This window comes from Anomaloglossus baeobatrachus, chromosome 11, assembly GCF_048569485.1.
Source record: "Anomaloglossus baeobatrachus isolate aAnoBae1 chromosome 11, aAnoBae1.hap1, whole genome shotgun sequence".
In the NCBI taxonomy this organism is placed as follows: domain Eukaryota; kingdom Metazoa; phylum Chordata; class Amphibia; order Anura; family Aromobatidae; genus Anomaloglossus; species Anomaloglossus baeobatrachus.
The window spans coordinates 141881869-141903263 of record NC_134363.1 but is presented as its reverse complement, the minus strand read 5'-3'; the positions used below and the strand labels follow the sequence as shown (position 1 = coordinate 141903263).

Sequence of the window (21395 nt, the reverse complement as noted above, 5' to 3'; positions counted from 1 at the left end):
CTGGTCCTGCCCACTGGTGTGTCATTCTTACCCTGAGGGGGGTGGCTAGGATTTTTTGGCTGATGGGACCTTGTGTGGGAAGGTGTTATGTGGGGTGTTGTGTACTTCTGTGACCACCTGGCGGCGCCAGGGCGTCACATTATCATATCTGAAATATCACTAAATAATAATAAGTAAAAACGAACAAATTATTTAGTTCCGTTAAATTCCTTTTATTAGGCATTTACAGCACTTGAATAGTAGTCGATTATAATGTTCTACATTATTAGATAGTTGGAGAACAGTCAGGCTCTAGCGTCTGGAGGATCCAAAAAGTATGTGAGGAAGTCATCAGAAAATGATAAGTGGTGGCTCTAGTATAGATTTTTATGCAATCTCCTTCTTTCAGTACGGTGCCCAACATTGACACGTTCCATTATGCATGGACCTCATCTATCAAAACCTTAGTGAGTGAAACCCCTTAGTACTCGTAAAAGGTTACAAGTTTGCAATAGGCCTGATAAATATAAATCTGAAGTCCATTATTTAATACAAAATTAGATTTGGGGTTATCTAAAACACCAATTTTTTACATGTACAAGGTATCAAAGGTTTTCAATATAAGTAATAATATTATCCATAGCCAGCTTTCCAGAGACCACTTCAGCTTGATCAAAAAAGCTAACAAGTCCGTGGAAGCCATCTTTAACATGATACCATGTGACCGGAACTCCATTGTCCTCCAGCCGTTTCTTGTAGAGCATCCCATCATCGCGGAGAACATCAAACTCACATGTTAGTATGTAGGCCTGTGGTAGTTGCCGGATCACAGCATCATCGGCGAACAATGGAGAACAAGGAAGGTCAAGAGCTTTCTTAACCTTCTCATAAACATCTTTACTAAAGGGCGCCATGATGTGAGGTTTGTAGCCTTTGTCCTTAAATTCCTCGGAACTTATCCACTTACTTAATTTTTGTCTTATTTCTGGAGGTACATGGCTGCCCTTTAAGATGTCTTTTGATAAAGAGAGATCACCACCTATGTATACCAGTGTGAAGTATAAAGTACTCTGTTGGAGTAACAAAGGGACCATCTTGTTTTGTTGGTGTGAGGGTAAATTGAAGTCGGCCTTCTGGACCACTGGGTATATCATCACCTGCGCAAGAGGCTTTGGAAGATCTGATCTACCCACAAGAGCTTGACAAACACCAGCTGTAAGATTGCCCCCGGCACTGTCTCCACATATTATAACAGAGGAGGGATCAACTCCATGGTCTTGTGCTGTCTTCAGAAAGTGAACAGTAGCCATGACACAGTCATCCAACGCAGCTGGACATATGTGTTCTGGTGCCAGGCGGTACCTAAAATTATCAATAAAAAGTTTTTGAAACCAAGGCAGATATCTGAATAATATAGGATTCTCACCAGCATTGTTTAGCACCTCTACCAAGTCTGGTACACTGTGACCACTGACCCTCAATTCATGATCAGGCTAGTTCCTCATGAGAAACATTTTTTAAGCTAATCTGAGCCCTAAGGATTACAGTTTGGTCCTAAATTGGGGACCCCATCCATGATCAAAATGTTGGTCTAAGGCCGGTGTCCCACTTGCGATTGCCTCGCGTGTATCTCACGTGAGTTTTGTGGTGCATCGCCCAGCACGGACTCACACTCTGCTCACAGGAGCAGGTCGGTTGCATGCATCTGTATGATGTGATGCACCGCAAAAACTCGCGCGAGTTACACGCGAGGCACTCGCAAGGGTGACACCGGCCTTAGGGGAAAACTTTCTCCTTTCGGAGCCTGACACACCAATCTGGCTGCCAGTGAGGAGACTTATAGCTGCAATGCTCCTCTGTGAAATATTCAAATTGTCTCTCCAGAGAGGAAGGAGATTAACTCTTTTGGAAGTAGCAATCCTAAAACTCAAAAATTGAGAAGTGACCCTTTAATGAGCCTTGTCATATGACTTAGGAGTTATGCCAGATCAGAACATCAATTTGTAGACACGGTGTTTCATGGTGACGAGGGGCAATCACCCCGAAACACCTTGTCTGTAAATTGAGGTTCTGATCTGGCATAACTCCTAAGGGGTACTTTGCACGCTGTGACATTGCTAGCCGATGCTATTGATGTGCGGCGCGATAGCATCCGCCCCCATCGCACATGCGATATCGTGTGATTGCTGCCGTAGCGAACATTATCGCTACAGCAGCTTCACACGCACTTACCTGGTCGGCGACGTCGCAGTGACTGCCAAACAATCCCTCCTTCAAGGGGGAGGTGCGTTCGACGTCACCACGACGTCACACAGCAGCCGGCCAATAGAAGCGGAGGGGCGTAGATGAGCGGGACATAACATCCCTCCCACCTCCTTCCTTCTGCATTGGCGGCGGGATGCAGGTAAGTTGATGTTTGTCGGTCCTGCGGCTTCACACACAGCGATGTGTGACGCCGCAGGAGCGACAAACATTGAATCAGCAACAGCAGCGACATTATGGAAATAAACGACGTGACACAGATCAACGATTTTTGACTGTTTTGCGCCGTTCATCCTCCTAGGATTTACACATTGCGATGTCGCTACTGGCGCCGGATGTGCGTCACAACAACCGTGACCCCGACGATATTTCAGTAGCGATGTCGCAGTGTGCAAAGTACCCCTAAGTCATATGACAAGACTCGTTAAAGATCACTTTTGACTTTTAGGATTGCTACCTCCAATAGAGTTCATCTCCTTCCTCCCTGAAGAGACAATTTGAAAAATGGGGGTGACACATAGACAGAAGTTGTTTTAAGCAGATCACAATTTTCATACCATTATTTTACAGAATACGCAGGACGTTGATTATGCAACTAATCATGTAGTAACCTTCTATTTTTTACTTCTCCTTCCTTCATTTAACTTTCTCCACTTACGATATAGACAGCACATCCTTGTAACAGCAGAGATCAGAGCTAGCTCCAATCACTGCAGTTTAGATCCACCCTGTGCTTCCAGTTTTGGTGTACATTATATGGTTAATGAAAAAGAAAATTAAAAAAAAAATCATCACAGAAAATGGCTGTAAAAAGGATTTAAAGGAAATCTGTCAGCAGAATTTCACACCCCAAACTATATACGCATGTAGATCTTTCACAGACAAGTCCAGCAATGACTTTACATTACTTGCCTGATTCCTCCATTACTGAGAAATCAGTGGTTGAATTGATATGCAAATGAGGCTGAAGAGCTATAGTAGATCTAAAGCCTGCTTTACACGTTGCAATTTCGTATAAATGCGATTTGCAACGCCCCCATCGTATGTGCGGCACGTTCAATTTGTTGAACGTGCCGCACAAACGATTAACCCCCGTCACACGTACTTATCTTCCATACGACCTCGATGTGGGCGGCGAACGTCCACTTCCTGGAGAGGGAGGGACATTCGGCGTCACAGCGACGTCACGCGGCAGCCGGCCAATAGATGCGGAGGGGCGGAGCTGAGCGGGACGTAAACATCCCACCCAACTCCTTCCTTCCGCGTTGCCGGCGGGAGCCGCAGGACGCAGGTAAGATCTGTTCATCGTTCCCGGGGTGTCACACACTGCGATGTGTGCTACCCCGGGTACGATGAACAATCTGATGTTCAATTCTAGAGACAGATACGATGTGTATGCGATGAACGTTTTACCGTTCAATCGCAATCGCACGTACCTGTCACACACTGCAATGTACCTTACAATGCCGGATGTGCGTCACTTACGACGTGACCCCGCCGACACATAGTTAGATACATTGCAGTGTGTAAAGCGGGCTTAAAGCCTCTGTCACTCCAGCTCTATTGCCTGCCAAGCACCACCTCCTCCTACTTGACCTCCAGCTTCTATGAAGTGTGACTTTAGGCAAAGAAGTCACGCAGGCGCAGGTGGGGCTGAGTGGGGAATAGAGCTGGAGTGACTGAGGCTTCAGATCTCCAAACAGCTCTTCAGTATTATTTGCATACCAATGCAAACACTGGCTTCTCCGTAGCAGAGGAACAGATTGGCCATGTAAAGGTATTATATAAACAATTAACAACAACCCACTACACATGGTGGACAATGTGCTACTACCCAGTACATAGATGGTACATAGGATTAGTTAGATATATAGAATGGAACCACCACTGTGCAGGTATGGACTAATAAGGGCTAATCGCTGTTTGGACAAGACAACAAGGAAGAAAAAACGATCAGACGCCCAGATAATTTATGATAGAATAATTTATTATTATAAAGTGCACATGCAATGAGTGGAGCAGAAACAGTGCAGGACTAAAAAGCCCCAAATAAGGTCACATGACCCTCATATATATTAATGCTAAGCATGCAATGTAAATTGACACCATCACCAGAGATATATCAAAGGGGACCACTAGATGTCACTAGAACACCCAGTGGCATAACCCTGCGTACATATGAATATAACATGAGCAGGAGGATTCAAACAATGAACATAACAGTCCAAATATTTACCATTAATAATGCCCACGAAGCAGACGCTGGATGTCAACGGAGGAAGAGGGAACCGCGACCCACCCGACGGCCGTTTCAGCAACACAAGGTTGCCTTCGTCAGGGGCAGGAAGAGGAAGAGGGAACCACGCCCCCTGACGAAGGCAACCTTGTGTTGCTGAAACGGCAACACATTAATTGTTTGGGAAATTGTCATACTAACTGAAGGCTGGAGTGATGAATATTACATGTGATACATCACTAAATCATCAGTTTAATTATACCATAAGGAAATATTAGAGGAATGATGCTCCTTACCCAACAGAGACAACCACCGCTCCAGAGTTTTTTGCTAGATATCGGCAGAGAGAATCATAGGTGTCTAAAACCAAATAAACATGACATTAGTTATGAAGATCCATTATCATATAAATAAAAAAAATTTTTTTTTACATTTTTTTAAATAATAAATATAAAATATGATTCTAAATGGATTAAAAAAAAGCCAGGTATAGGAGATGCAACTGGTTTTCCCCTGCTTCTCCTGGAAATGGGGTTCACAATACCTCTTATCTTCCAAAAGATGACGCCAATACGTCTTGCCGCTTAGCAGACATTTATTTAAAAAAAAAAAATGAAAAATTGACCAAACAAGTAATCTGTACTCCGCTCTGTGTGGGGGTCCTGAACGGTATTGATATGCAGGCAAATACAGTGCCAATATTTAAAAAAAGCTTCAAAGTTTAGTTACTCTTGAACCCATTAATTCCCTGCTGTTTTGTATACAGAGGAAGAAAGAAGGAAATAAAAGTTGTAATTGATGATGGATCGGTAAAAAGCTGCACCTGGTGCTTCCCATACACAGCTATAAAAATAGCAACAAAAAGAGGAATAAATATCCTCCAAAAATTAAGCATTACTTACAGCAAAGATGAGCTGCAGTTGTACATCGCCCAGGCCAAAAACTAGTTCTCCAGCAGGATACAGCTAAGCCCCCAGTAGGTGGAGGCATCCCAGGTGCAGGAGGAGCAAATCACACACACACACACGTCTAAAAAATGGAGGGGGCGATTGCTGGATGATAAAACTGCACACTGATGGCTTGCATAGAGCGCTGTTCACACTAGCAGATAACACAGTCACAAGCCCGCAGCCTATTAGGTGACGCCAATGCTATTAGATCAGGTGGGCTGCCAAGCCGTACCCCACCTGTGTATCATGCACGGACAGGAACTCTAATATGCAAGGCCTAACAGAAAGGGGCCTGGCTGTATCCTGTACAAAAAAATATGAGGTTTTAGTTGATATTATGGCCAGACTTATGGCTTGTGACTGTGCATCTGCATGTGTGAACAGCACTCTATGCAAGCCATCTGTGTGCAGTTTTATCATCTAGCAATCGCCATCACCATGTTGTGGAAGTATGTGTGTGATTTGCTCTGTTACGGTTGCTGCGAGCACTGGAGACTATGTCCAGATTTCTTGCTACTGCACATGTGCGAGCGCTGGAGACTAAGTCCAGATTTCTTGCTACTGCACATGTGCGAGCGCTGGAGACTAAGTCCAGATTTCTTGCTACTGCACATGTGCGAGCGCCGGAGACTAAGTCCTATATTGGAGCCATTGCACATGTGCGGGTGACATCATCGCTGACACGAGGTCACATGTCTCTGACACCTTCTATGCCGATTGGTCGCTGGTCATGTGCTTGTGATGCCTTGCTCGGTGATAGGCCAGCATGACGTCACTCCTGTCGTTCTGGCAGCGGATTGCCTCTGGTGTCCTCCATCTTGGATGAGGCAGAGTCTATATAAGACCCTGACACACACCGCATGGCGCTCAGTCCTCTTGGTTCATGCATAAGAGTAGACGCTCTGTGCGCGTTCCTCTAGGCATTCCTCTGTCTATGCTAGGTGAGCGCTACCGGCAGGGTAGCGTTCTTATACCTTACAGCTTCGGCTGCTGTCCGTATCCTTACCTCTTAGGGGAGCGGACATAGGCAGGTGCCTGAGGCACATGGTCTGGCTGGGCCTTGTGGTTCGACTCGTAGGTGGACGTTGCCACTAGGGTAACGTTCCTTATACTGCGTCTGGCAGTTGTTCGTATCCTCGCACACTAGTGGAGCGAACAGAGGTAGGAGCTTTGTGCGGCTTACGCTGCTGTTCGTCTCTTTTGCACCACTAGAAGAGCGGACCTAGGTAGGTGCCATTTCGCACACATTGCCTTTGTCTCTGTGATTATTAACAGAGATCATTCCACACACCCTCCAAGTAAGATAGGAATTGCTTTACTTATTATATCCTTCTGTGAGTTAACAGAGGTATTTCACTCTGCCATAGTCTGCAGCAAAGTCTTTGCACGGTGGACCCTGACTGTCTGATACTCCTTTAGGTTATCAGACAGCCCCCCGTAACATGCTCCTCCTGCACCTGTGATGCCTCCACTTAGTGGGGGCTTAGCTGTATCCTGCTAGAGTACTAGTTTTTGGCCATACACAGCCATGCAGAGAAATCACATCCACGTGGAAGAAGAAAAGAAAAGCAGACGACCGACTGGCTGAGGGCAGGAAATATGAGTGGCTTTGCAGTTTGACAGTTGTGAAGGCCGACACCTATGTTTTGCCTGTTAGAAGTAGTGGACTTATGCTTTCCACCAAATTGAAACCATGACAGCTTGGGAATAGAAATGAGTGAACCTGAACAGTAAAGTTCGGGGTTTGTATCCGACACCGGGCGTCAGGGGCTTGAACTTGGACTTTTAAAATAATTCTAAGTTCGGGCGCTGTTCTTATGCTGGTAAAGTTTTTTGAAAGGCTGCAGCATAGCCAACAACAAGTTTTATTGCATGGAGAAAGATGTCTGTATGCTGCTGTGAACAAAATCAATAAATAAATTAAAAAAAATGACTTGGGGTCCCGTCTGTTTTAGATAACCAACCAAGGTAAAGCAGTCATCTGTGGGCTGTTATTATGACTATTTGGACTTTCCCAGTCTAAAAATAGCAGCCCCCAGCCGCCCCAGAAGTGGTGCATCACATTAGTTACTTTGTCCGGCTGTTCCTGATTGCCGTGGTGCAGCAGCAATCAGGTAATACTTTTGGGGTTAATGCCAGCTGTAAATTGACAGGTGTCATCAATCCCAGGGGTTAGTAATGGAGAGGCATCTATCAGACACCCCCATTACTGACCCAACAAGTGTAGAGTTAAAAAAAAAAAATTTAAACCACACACTCTAAAAATAGTTTATTTGAATAAAGACTCCCCCACAATCCCTCGTTCACCAATTTAATAATTAAAAAGAAATCATTGATGTTCCAACATAATCAAATCAATGATGTAATGTCCCACGACACCCATCAATTCCTATGGACCTTCATTCTGATAACGTTCTTAGAACAAGGCTCCATTGGTCACTCTCAGTCAGCAGTAGGTATGAAATTCCTCACGAGCGTGAGAAATTCCGGGCCTGCCACTGACAGAGAGTGACCTAAGGAACCTTGTTCTAAGAACGTTCTCAGAATAAAGCTCCATAGAAATTGATGGGCATTGCGGGACATTACACCACTGGATTATATCAGAATCTTTATTCCCCAATTGGAATACGTTGTAACTTTGAGGATTTTTTAAAATTAATAAATTGTTGAACGAGGGAGAGTGGGTGAGTCTTTATTTCCTTATTCAAACAAACTATTTTTTCCAGTGTGTGTGTGTGTGTGTTTTTCAACAAGTGTATACTTGCCAGGTTAGTAATGGGGGTGTCTGATAGATGCCTCTTCATAACTATCTCCTGGGCTTGATGCCAGCTGTCAATTCACAGCTGACATTGACATCAATCCCCAAAAGTAGTACCCCGATTTCCTCTGTACCAGGGCAATTGGAAACAGCAGGGCAAAGCACCAGCATTGGTGCATTTATTGGTTGCGCTACTTCTGGGACAGCTGTGGACTGCTATTTTTAGACTGGGAAGAGCCATAAAACCATAGGCCTTCCCAGCCTGATAATATCAGCCTGCAGCTGTCTGCTTTACTTGTGTTGGTTATCAAATAGGGGAGACCCCTCGCCATTTTTAAATATTTTTTCCCAAATTTTATGTGGGGGTAACTGTCCTCCTCTTACCCCAATTTTGTTTCCTTTTGCAGCCTACTAGCCCTTGCTACGACCATTTTAGAGCACTAAAGTTTTTTTCCCCATTGACTTAAATGGGGTCCGGGGAAAGTCCGTGTCCCAAAATGAACTTTTAACTCAAGTCCAGCGAACCCGAACTGCCACGGGTCCATAAATCCCTACATGGGCACCCATAGCAGGTGGTGGATGACAATAGAAAGTGGTGGGACCCTTATTTTTTTACTTCCGTGTGGGCCACTGACTGCGACCCAGATGATATACATACAAAATGAACTGAAATGTTCCAGTAAAGAGATACCAGTGTCTTGATCTGCTCTCCCATAAAAAAAAAAAACTTGAATGTGTCATGGGCCAGCATCTACCCCATATATATATATAGCCGGCTTAATGCGGGCGTCACACGGTACAATCTATCGTGCGATTGCACGAGCAATCGCACCCGCCCCCGTCGTTTGTGCGTCACGGGCAAATTGTTGCACAAAGTCGTTAAACCCCCGTCACACGTACTTATCTGATGAGCGACCTCGATGTGAGCGGCGAACATCCTCTTCCTGAAGTGGGAGGGACATTCGGCGTCACAACGACGTCACACAGCCGCCGGCCAATAGAAGCGGAGAGGCGGAGATGAGCGGGACGTAACATCCCACCCACCTCTTTCCTTCCGCATAGCCGGCGGGTGCCGCGGGACGCAGGTAAGCTGTGTTCGTCGTTCCCGGGGTGTCACACGGAGTGATGTGTGCTGCCACGGGAACAATGAATAACCTGCACCAGGAAAAATATACGATTTTTTTAAAATTAAACGACGAGTACACAACTCACGATTTGGAAGCGATACTGCGTCGCTCGGAGGTGTCACACGAGACGACGTCGTGTACGATGCCGTATGTGCGTCACGAAAACCGTGACCCCGAAGATGCATCGCACGATCGATCGTCTTGTGTGATGCCCGCATTAGTCTTCCCTTGATTAGGGCTCTTATGCCTTACAGTGCACAGGGCCTGTACAGTGCATAGAGTTTCTAACGGACTCAGTGTGTGAAGAGATATTGTCCCATAGATCACGTCATACAAAAGAGCTTCCATACGAAATCTGAGACTTAAAGAGATATAGTAGAGGTCTCGTGCATCTCCAAGACATTTTTATCACAGCACCTTACAAAATAGAGGCTACCACTTGGTCAACCCCTTCTTAATACTATATTCCCCAGGGTAAAATAAAAATAAGATAGTCACCTCCCGAGCTGGAATGGTGCTGGATCTCTCGACACTCGCATGACACTGTTATGCTATGTGGGTGCTGCAGCCGTTAATGGACTCCTACACTCACACTTCCCTCAGATTGAACTCCATTCATGACAAATGAATAGCTAGGGATCACCTCTGATTTTCTTACCAATGCTTCCAAGTATGAATCCTCCTCCATGAAAAAAACATGACTCCTTTTCTGCCACCAGCTGAAGGTGATCGGGGCTGGTAGACTCTCACCGGCACTCCTCCAAATTTTAAGTCTTTCTTGAACACCTCTGGATCATTCTTCGGCTTGGGTATTGATTTTTTTTGTAAATAATTCATCAATCCTGCAACATTCCCTACTCCGAGTTTATCAAGAATGTTTCCCTACAAAAAAAAAAAAATGAAAAAATTAAATTATATTGCAAGTCTTGAGCAGTGAACTTGCATCTCCACCTCTTTCATCTTGCCAAAATTGACGAACACTTATCAGTAAATCACAGAGGTCATCAGTACGTAGGCTACACTTATTACCAGTAACTGACAAAAAAAAAATAATGTAGCGAAAAACACCCAAAATGCAACAAGATATGCTTAGATATTATTCCTAGAGAATTTCACATTTTTATTTTTCAAAATCCACCATATGATTCCCAAGATATGTGCTTCTTTATTTAGTGATAGTTTTTAGTCTTACAAGGAGGCGTGGCTTACAGGGTAATAATGCAGAGAAGCCTAAAGACACGCCCCCGAGGATCCTGTGAGCAACACCCCCTTTTAAAGACCTTAAAAGTTAGCTTATTTGATGCACTAAATAAAAAAGGCCCATATCTCTGGAACTGTATGGTAGATTTTAAAAAGGAAAAAAAAATGAATATTTTGGGAATAAAATGTTGAATTGAGCAATATGAAAAAAAATAGGAAATAAAACTGTCCACTTTTGACCTGGTAACAAAGAGTAAACGTCATTTAATGTTATTTAATAAATCAATAGTACACAAGAAATTATGTAACTTTGTAATATACTTTAAGGGAATCAGTCTGTCTGGTTAATAAAAGGGGGAGTTACTAGTGTGAGACGTGTAACTAACACAGAACAGTAGAACTGAACTTTGCTTTCTTACAAACACATTAGCAGCTACAGCTCTCAGATCTCTACTCTATTGCAACCATTTGCACTACTGTCTGCCTGTGAGATGGAGGCTGAAGCTAAGGCTAGATTCACATTTCCATTGTTTATGATCAGTCACAATCCGCCGTTCTGATAAACAACGCAATCCGTTTGGCGGATTCCGTTGTTTACCATAGACTTATATGAGTGGCGGATTGTGCGATGCGAGACTCGCGCATGCGTTTGACTCCGGTCTTGCGGTGTGCTCGCATGACTCTCGCATCGCATCACTTGGCAGCCACACACTCCCTGGACATGAGCGTGCAGCTGCATAGAAATACATGTAGATGCACGTTCCTGTCAGGAGAGTGTGCGGCTGTAAGACCTGTTTTTATATATATATATATATATATATATTATATATATATGTGTGTGTTAAAAGACTGTTTGCTGGACTTCCTTGTGTTATGCTGCCACCTGCTGTCAAAACAGAGAACAGCGGGCAAAAGTCCCTGCTGCTCGGAGTGACTTGGTACAGTCCGGAACAGGAGGAGGAGGGGACAAGCTATTCAAAGTAGTTGTATGTATATTACATTATCTCTACTGCTGTGCACCTTCCCGCTTTTCTCCCCTTCCTTTCCCGCACTTTTCCTCCACCTGTGTTATGCAATACATTATTAAATTTGCATTGATTAACCCTCGTGGTTCCGTGCAGTCCTTGCGTATCCCGTTACCTGCAGGTTATTACATTTGGCTTAGTCGGCAGGACACGCAGGCTGGTACGGAACAATGGACGGACAGGGGGGTGTCGCTGATGGAGGTGTTCTAATACAACCTGATGGGGGAATACCAGCAAGGCAACTGTCCCTGGGGGCTATGCTGACCCATATACCAAAATTTACTGGTAACAATGTACCTCTCCATGACTGGGCGCAGAGAGTGAGGGGCATGTTGAGAGTAGCAGGAGTGACTGCATAAAATCAAGGGGAGATACTGTTGATTGCCCTTGAAGGCCATGCTCAAGAGACTATTTTATTCCGCCCTGAGAGTGAACGAAAGACGTTAGAGCAGGTGGTGAAGATTCTTGAGAGAGTGTATGGCGGGAAACCAGAAGCAGGAGATTTACAGGCGCAACTGTTCTACAGGCTGCAGGGTGAAGAAGAAGGTCTGCCACAGTATGCAAATGCACTCCAGAGAATAATGAGACAAATGCTTACAGCAGAGCCAGAGCTAGCACAAACCCCCGGTTATGCTGACCGTACCCTACTAGATCAATTCCTCCGTGGGTTACATAACCCCAAGATCAAAGGTGCCCTCCGTGAACGGCTCTGGGTAGAAAAAAAACTAACTTTCCAGGAAATATTGGAAGAAGCAGTCTCCCGCACACAAACTGAAAATTGCGACCCGCAGAACGCCTGGGGAGAAGTTTGTATGCATAAGGTAGTCCCGGGTGAGAAAAACCGAGAACCGAGCCCACTTGAGGCTAAAGTGGATCAGTTACAAGAGACTGTTACTGCTCTACAAGAGTTGCTGAAGAATATGCAAGCCCCGGCGTCAGAAGTAAGAACGACAGCACCGCGGCCAAATACCCGCACGCATACCTATCAAGAAGAGAGGGGACAGATCGAGCAGAGACGATCAAGGCCCGCTGGAGACTACCAGTGTTGGAACTGTGGAAATCGGAACCATTTATTCCGACACTGTCCGGAGAGGAAGACGTCTCAAGAAAGACCGCCGTTAAACTAGTGCCTCCCTCCATGGATGGGCACATGGCGGGGAGACCAACTGAGCTTAGAGAAAACCAACGCCCTGAAGATATAGCAGCCTGCACGCCGACGATCACGGCCGAATTTGAAGGGAAAGGAGTAAGATGCCTGATGGATACTGGGTCCCAAGTGACCACCATGACAGAACAGTTCTTCTACCAACATTTTGGACAAACTGTATCCATTGACAAAGGGGCACATATCAAACTGAGGGCTGCAAACAATCTTCCCATTCCGGTTGTAGGGGTCGTGTGGATGAACATACATGCCTGTGGCCAGAACTTAGGCAAAAAAGGGATTGTGTTAACGGAGGGCCGGTACGACAGAGAGGTGCCGGCTATCGTGGGCATGAACGTCCTAAAAGAATTAGACCAGTTGCTCTTCAACAAGGGGGGCTTTGATTACTGGAAGACGACAGTTGCTAACAGGCCCGCCCAAAAGGTCTTTCAACACCTTATCCGTGCCCGAGGACTGTGGAAGAATGGTGGGAGCCGCTACCCGGTGGGGAGGGTTCGAGTCCCAAGACAGACAACAATTACTCTACCTCCAAATCGTGAGACAGTCCTCACCTTGCCAGTCGGGGCCCACCGTACACTCGAGGGGATGGAGGTGTTGGTGGAGCCTTACCGTGGTGAAGAGAATGGAGACGAACCGTTGGTGGCTCGCACTTTAGCAACAGTAAGAAATGGAAGAGTCCCTTTCCGTTGCGTGAACACCGGTGAACAGGCCTACACCATTGACCTCGGGAGTTGTTCTGGCCCATGTCTACCTGGCACCTGAAGAGGTGGCGGCTGCAGAATCGATTGAATTGCAGCCCATGGCAGGGGAAGCCTGGACTTGGGCTGTTTCTATGGAAAGAAAAGAGAAACCCACTGATCAATGGAACAGTCGTGTCATCTTAGGGCAGATGGGAGTGGACCTGAGCCCCTTCGCTTTGGAGCAAGCCCAAGCCATAGAGGACTTTATTTGGGAGAATCAAGCCACGTTCTCCCGTCACGCAGAAGATTTTGGCTGTACTGACAAGATTCAGCACAAAATACCCACGGGAGATGCCCCACTGATCAGGGAAAGGTACAGACAAATACCCCCAAAGTACTACCAAGAGGTAAAAGAGCTTTTGGCGCAGATGCTGAAGAGCGGGATGGTAAGAGAAAGTCAGAGTCCATGGGCTGCCCCAATCGTGCTGGTCAAGAAAAAGGATGGGTCTACCCGCTTCTGTGTTGACTACCGCAAGCTGAATGGATGAACGGTTCGTGATTCCTACCCTCTGCCCCGGATAGAGGAGTCCCTGTCGGCGCTGGGAAAGGCACGTTACGTCTCCTCCCTCGATCTGGCCAGCGGATATTGGCACGTCCCTGTGGCAGAGAAAAACAAGGCCAAGACCGCATTTATTGTACCCATGGGACTCTTCGAGTTCAATCGCATGCCGTTTGGACTAAATAATGCCCCAGGAACTTTTCAGCGCCTCATGGAAAGTTGCCTTGGAGACATGAACTTCGGGGCCACGTTGATTTACCTGGACGACATAGTAGTGTATTCTGCAACCTTTGAGAAACATCTAGAAAACCTGGGCCAAGTGTTTCAGCGGTTACGGGCCCATGGGCTTAAACTAAAACCAAAAAAGTGCCGGATCTTTCAGGAAGAGATTGAATATCTCGGACACAAGGTGTCGGAAGCCGGCGTACAGTCCTCCGATGGGAAAGTGAGAGCAGTGCTACAATGGCCCACACCCAGCACAGTGCGGGAGGTTCGAGCTTTCCTGGGGTTAGCCGGATATTACCTTCGCTTTATCAAAGATTTCGCGAAGGAGGCAGAACCTTTGCACGAATTGCTCCGAGGGACTGTGAAAGGACCAAAAGCACAGAAAATTTGCTGGGGACAAAGACAAGCAGAAGCCTTACACCGATTGAAAGAGGCCTTGGTTAGCGCCCCTGTGCTTGTCTATGCAGACTATAACCTCCCCTTTCGGTTGTATACAGACGCGAGCCTCTACGGTCTGGGTGCAGTACTGGCCCAGGTACAGAATGGTACTGAACGGGTGATTGCATATGGAAGTCGGACATTGCGAGAAGCCGAGCGCAACCCCGAGAATTACAGTTCCTTTCGGCTGGAGTTACTGGCACTAGTATGGGCAATAACCGAAAGGTTCTCCGAATATCTCACGGGAGCTCAAATTGAAGTCTATACGGATAATAACCCCCTGGCTCACATCTCCACCGCCAAACTGGGAGCAATGGAACAGAGGTGGCTGGCACGACTCTCCAGATACAATTATCATGTGCAGTACCGCTCTAAGCATGAAAATCAGAATGCGGATGCCCTTTCTTGTGTTACCACCGAAGCCCCAGTGGGGGAGAGAGATGAACAGTTGGAGGAAGACGAAATTCCGGACTTCAGTAAATTCACCGCTCAAGTGGTAGAGGCTCGTATGCTGGAAATTACGTCGGGCACGACATCATGCCTGCTTGGCCAAACCAGAGAGGAATGGGTGAAAATCCAGTCATCTGACCCAGAACTGCTTCAAGTGAAAGAGTGGGTGATCCAGCAGCGCAAGCCTAGAAAGGAAATACGGGCCACGCTGTCGCACGTGGCCCTCCAGATTCTCAGCCAGTGGGATAAGCTGTCGGTGCAAGAAGGGATGCTGTATCGGAAGGTGCACCTAGCTACAGAGTTGGAAGTACGGTGGCAAGTAGTGATACCTCAAAAGATGGCAGTACCACTGGCCCGAGAGGCGCATGAGAAGGGAGCCCACCATTTCGGACCGGACAAGACTTACCAGTGGTTGCAAAGAATAGTATACTGTCCTCAGATGCTTCGGGCAGTAGAGAAGGCCTGTAAACTGTGCCGTTCCTGCGAGTTAAGTAAGGCTCCCCCACAGCAAGCACCAGTACAGACTATTGTAACCAAAGAGCCGTTGGAAGTACTCATGATCAATTATCTGAAGATTGGCCACCCCCACCGGGGCTATCAGTTCTGCCTTGTGATGACAGATCACTTCTCCAAATTTGCGGTGGTGACGCCCACCAGAGATCAGACGGCTGAATCAGCTGCTCGAGCCATCAGTGATGACTTTATCCGGGTGTACGGCTGCCCCAAAAGAATACATTCCGACCAAGGGGCTTGCTTTCAGGGCGGTGTCATGAGAGAGCTGCAAAGGATTTACGGAATGCAGAAGTCAAGGACTACGCCTTATCATCCACAGGGCAACGGAGTCTGCGAGAGATTTAACCGGACCCTCCTACAAATGCTACGCACGTTGGAGGATGATCGTATGAATCACTGGCCCGGCTATCTCGCAGAACTCGTGTGGGCGTACAATAATCGTGTGCACTCCACCACTGGGTACACCCCATAAGTACTACTGTTTGGAAGAGCCGGAAGAGGCATTGAAGAGCTCAACCTGGCTCCCCCCGAGATCAGTGAAGGTCAGAGCGTAGGTTCCTGGGTTGACTATCACCGTCGGCGGCTGGAGACTGTCCATCGAATTGTCACCAAGCGGTTGCAAGAAAAGACACACCCGCAGCAGAAACCTGTGTGTGAAGCCCCGTTCTTGCCAGGAGACCGAGTACTAGTTGCAGAGAGACACCCGAGACACAAGTTGAGTGAGCGCTGGAAAACAGAGCCATACATTGTGATCAGAAGAATCTCGCCCCACGGATCAGTATACGAAGTGAGAGGTGAGCGAAGAGGCGACACCCTCATCCGGCATCGTAATATGCTGAGGCCCTGCTATTCAGAAGACAGGACCAGACAAAGTACCTTGGAGACAGTGCCCGTGCCCATTCCTGTTACCTTCGAAGAGGGCTCTGACGATGAAGAATGGTGGCGGGCCCCGACCAACCCAGCAGACTGGGAGAGATCCACACCCCCATCCGTTCAAGCCACAGGTGCCACCCCTGCAGAGCAGGAGTCACTCATCTCCATAGGTGGGGACGGGAATACTGTACTCCCTGATACGGCGACGACGTCTGGTGAGTTAGCCGTAGTGCCACGCCGGACTGAGCGGGCTAATGCTGGTATTCCCCCTGATCGGTACTTGGCAGATGAATTTGTGTGTTCTGTCACTGGATCCTGTTTTAAGACATTGGCTCCCAAGCAACAGGTTGTGAAGCAGGGCAGGAGTTGCCACTGTGTGCCCCTGTGCAGAGTGCCTCAGGAGTGTATCGGCCGGGACGGCCGAGGTTAAAGAAGGGGGGAAATGTAAGACCTGTTTATATATAATATATAGGTTAACACTAGAACTACTGGACTCCTATATAGAAATACATGGTGCAAAGTAGTCAAAATGACTACCTCAGTAGTTCTAGTGTTAAAACACTGTTTGGTGGACTTCCTTGTGTTATGCTGCCACCTGCTGTCAAAACAGAGAACAGCGGGCAAAAGTCCCTGCTGCTCGGAGTGACTTGGTACAGTCCGGAATAGGAGGAGGAGGGGTCTACGTGTGGCTGTTTTGCAGAGAGGAGTGTGCTCGAGTGGGCTGTAAAATAGAAGACCTCAGTCTGCCCTGTTTACCGATGTCCAAGTACCTGAGAGTGTTGCTTGGCGTCCCCCCCCAAGACACAGATCCAAAGAGGCTGAATGTGGAGCGAGGAGCCAGACAGCACGTGCAAGTTACACATCCGGGACAAAGACTGAACTTTAGAGGTGTCTGCCGGCGGAATACGGGCCCAAACGGTGACGAGGTACCCCACGCTGAAACCTGCAGTTAAGTGTGCACACTACTTTTAGTCAGTGATAGATAGGAAAAGACTCTGCACTGTGTTATACGAGTAAGGTAACAAGGACCCTGCGTTTTTTTTGTTTAATAAGGATTTTTGTGTTTTGCTTTTGGGAGTACAATCTGAGGCTTCCTACCCTTGACAAGCTATTCAAAGTAGTTGTATGTATATTACATTATCTCTACTGCTGTGCACCTTCCCGCTTTTCTCCCCTAGCTTTCCCGCACTTTTCCTCCACCTGTGTTGTTCAATACATTATTAAATTTGCATTGATTAACCCCCGTGGTTCCGTGCAGTCCTTGCGTATCCCGTTACCTGCAGGTTATTACACGGCTGCCGGATGATGCGATGCGATACTCGTGCGAGTCATACGGCTCGTCTGAGCGCACCGTAAGGCTGGAGTCACACTTGCATGAGTCTCTCATCGCATCACCTGGCAGCCGCACACTCTCCTGACAGGAGCGGGTCTGCTGCCTGCATTTCTATGTAGATGCACGCTCCTGTCAGGAGAGTGTGCGGCTGCCGTGTGATGCGATGCGAGACTCGTATGAGTCATACAGCTCGTGTGAACGCACAGTCACAGTAAGGCTGGAGTCATACTTGTGCGTCTCGTATCACATCACCCAGCACGGCCGCACTCTCTCCTGATAGGAGCAGGTCGGCTGCATGTATTTCTATGCAGCTGCACACTCCTGTCAGGAGAGTGTGCAGCTGCCGGGTGATGTGATGCGAGACTCGCACGAGTGTGTGACTCCAGCCTTATACTGATACACAGCCATGATAAAGCTCGACAGCTGGGGTCTGCAGCTGTGGGCTTGATCTGTGCTGGTATCAGAATACGGGGACCCTGCGCCGATTGTTTTATTTACTAATTTATTTTTATACCACAATACTCATCCGCAGACAGCTGCACTGCTTTTCCCGCCCACCGGGTGTCCTGGCATCTGTGATTGATTGCAGTCAGCTGACACGCTATTACTCAGGGTGGGGGGGTGTCTAACTGCAACCAATCACATGTGACAGTGGGCAGGGAAAGCAGTGAACATTCAATGAGGCTTAATTGTCAGCTTCGGAAGGGAATGCATGACCTGGAAGCAGCTTGCCGCCATGACTGATCTTCGGTGAGTACACTGTGGACGCTCCTAACCCCTATCTCCAGATTCTAGCTCCCATAGACTTACATGGTACCAGATTCCAGACCGTATCTGGGTTTTTTAAAAAATTTAGCAGGTCCCGAATATTTGCGAGTCCTCCTAGCTCTAGTGATTTCTGCTGTACAGAGTGGTGCGGATGTTGATGCCCTGCTTTGTACAGCACAAGCGATTTGGAAATCGAAGCTTCAAGTCCCCTAAGGGGATTAGTAAAAATAATAAAAGATTGGGGGAAAAAAAAAAAAGTTTTAAAAAAAAAAAAACCACACACGTTGAAGTTCAAATCACCTGCATTTTGCCCCATTGAAAATAAAGCAAAAACACACATATTTGGTAAAACCGTGTTCAGAAATGTCTGATCTGATTAATTTATTTTCTATTTTGATAGATTGGTAAACAGTGTAATAAAAAAAATTCAAAATGACAGAATTATGTTTTTTGGTCGCCGCAACATTCCAATAACAGGAGATAAAAACATTGCATCTACCCAAAAATGGCATAATTATAAAACATCAGCTGAGTCAGAACGCTAAAAATAAGCCATCGCACAACCAACCTCAGATCCTGAAAAATGAGAACGCTACGAATCTCCGAAAATGACGAAAAAAGCGCATTTTTTTCGAGGGGGGGGGGGGACAATTTTTTTTTCCCACCAATTAAAAAAAAAAAAAAAAAAAAAAAAAAAAAAAAAAAAAAAGCACCACACTCTACATGTTTGGTCTCTACAAACTCGTACTGATCTGTGGAATCATACTGCCGGGTCTTTTTTTACTGTATAGTGAACATGGTAAATAAAAACTAAAAAATATTGTTTTCCCTGTTTTACAGTACACTTTATGGTAAAATTGATGATTTCTTTCAAAAGTACAACTTGTCCCGCAAACAACGAGCCCTTATACAACTCTGTTGATGGAAAAATAAAAAAAAGTTATGGTTCTTGGAAGAAAGGGAGGTGAAAAACCGAAAATGAAAAACAGAAAATTGCTTGGTTGTGAAGAGGTTAAATTTATTGTGTAAATCATTGCAAACCTAATAGAAACATATGATAGAATAAACAAACAGCACAGATAGAAATGTTGCAGGTTCAGGTTATGGACTCACCAGGATGAAGGCACCAATGGAAAATGTATGAATTGTCTTCAGCAGTTTTGGATTTGCGATCCCCGGGGGGTACTCCGCCTTGGAGGATTCATACCAGGTGACCCCCAAAAATATCAGAAGACACAAGGCGATAAAAATGCAGATTGCACAGAGCGGAGCGGCCAATACTCCGAGCATCGCTGCAGATTATGGTTGTCTGTTTCTTCCTGTCACTTCCTGGATCCTATATATAGTAAATACAGGATAGCTGAGCTCTTAAAGGAGAAGTAGCACATGATTTTCATAATATACATTGATCGCTTTTTTGTGCTTTTTTCTTCTACTGACAGTTTAGGTTTTTCTTTGTGAATATGGGCAGGTTTTGTTTTGCCCTATTATTGTAGACACTTTTATAAATTGTGACTTTTTAAAAAAGTTCCAAACATTTTGCACCCTGCTGGCTCCCATGCTTGGCCTCTAAGGCTAAGTTCAAACTTGCATTGTTTTGCGTCAGTCACAATCCATCGCCTTGAGGAATTACGGTAACCTGCAAAATATTTAGCAGGAATCCGTTTTTTCCCCCATGTACTTCTACTAGCAACAGATTGCGACGGATGGCCTTGCGTTGCATCCGCTGTGACGGATTAGTCGTTTACTGACTGACCGTCGGGCGGGAGCAACGCTGAATGTAACTATTTTCTGTGCGGCGGGTTTTTTACTGTGAGTATGTGCACAGTAAAAAGCCATGATCGACTGTGAATTCCGTTCCAGTTCCAACGGCCGGAACAATCAGCTGATCGCCCGGCGGCCGGCTTTTGTGAATGATCAGCTGATCGCCCGGCGGCCGGCTTTTGTGAATGATCAGCTGATCGCCCGGCGGCCGGCTTTTGTGAATGATCAGCTGATCGCCCGACAACCGGCTTTCACAAAAGCCAGCCCGCCTGGCGATCAGCTGATCGTTCACAAAAGCCGGCCGCCGGTAAAACTGTAAAAAAAGAAAAACCAACGGATCGTTTTTTTGTTGCATCAGTCACATCAGATGTGCTACTATCTGCAACGCATCTGTTTCATCAGTCACACAACTGATTGTGACTGATGCAAAACAACAGAAGTGTGAACTTAGCCAGATGTCTGTTTTTTTTATCTAGTACGTGAAAACCTGGCTGATTTTCATGAATGTGCTGGACCAGATCTTCATCAGTGTTTTATCAGTCTGTACCTTTTCCCATCAGTGATTTTCTCATATGATGAAAAAAATTGCAAACATCCTATCCATTACCATGTTAAAAACGGATACCACGCGGACTGCACATTGACCGAATCCGTGATCAAATACAGACATGTCCCTGTGTGTTTTGGGTTTTTCTTTTTTTTCTTTTTTCGAACATGTGAACAGCTCTATAACGAATGCATGTTGTATCTGTGAGACACATGTACAGGATATGTTTGTAAATCCTGATGTCTGAATGAGGCTTAAAGCACCACTCCATGGTTTTTTTTTCTTCTATTTCACCGCCGGAGTGGTATCACTAATGCATGCTGTCACGTTTGTCACTATGTGCCGTGTGACTTGTGATGGGCTCAGCGTCATTGTTTTTCCTACTGTGTCTCTGTTGATTAAATGTGTTTCATTTCTTTAGGCACACAAGGGGTTAATGTCAGTTTCTGTTGCAGCAGCAGATTCCCTAATGCAGCTCAGCTGTTCCCGTTGATGGCTACTTCCAGTCTGGATAAAACCACCCTGCCACCAGCAGGGAGTGCT

The 21395-nt window shown here is 46.2% G+C and overlaps 1 pseudogene; it reads right to left on the bottom strand.

Annotated features, from left to right (window-relative positions):
* Positions 1-203: 203 nt before the first annotated feature.
* On the bottom strand, positions 204-19873 carry LOC142256156 (arylacetamide deacetylase-like 4; annotated as a pseudogene).
* Between the last annotated feature and the right edge of the window lie 1522 nt (positions 19874-21395).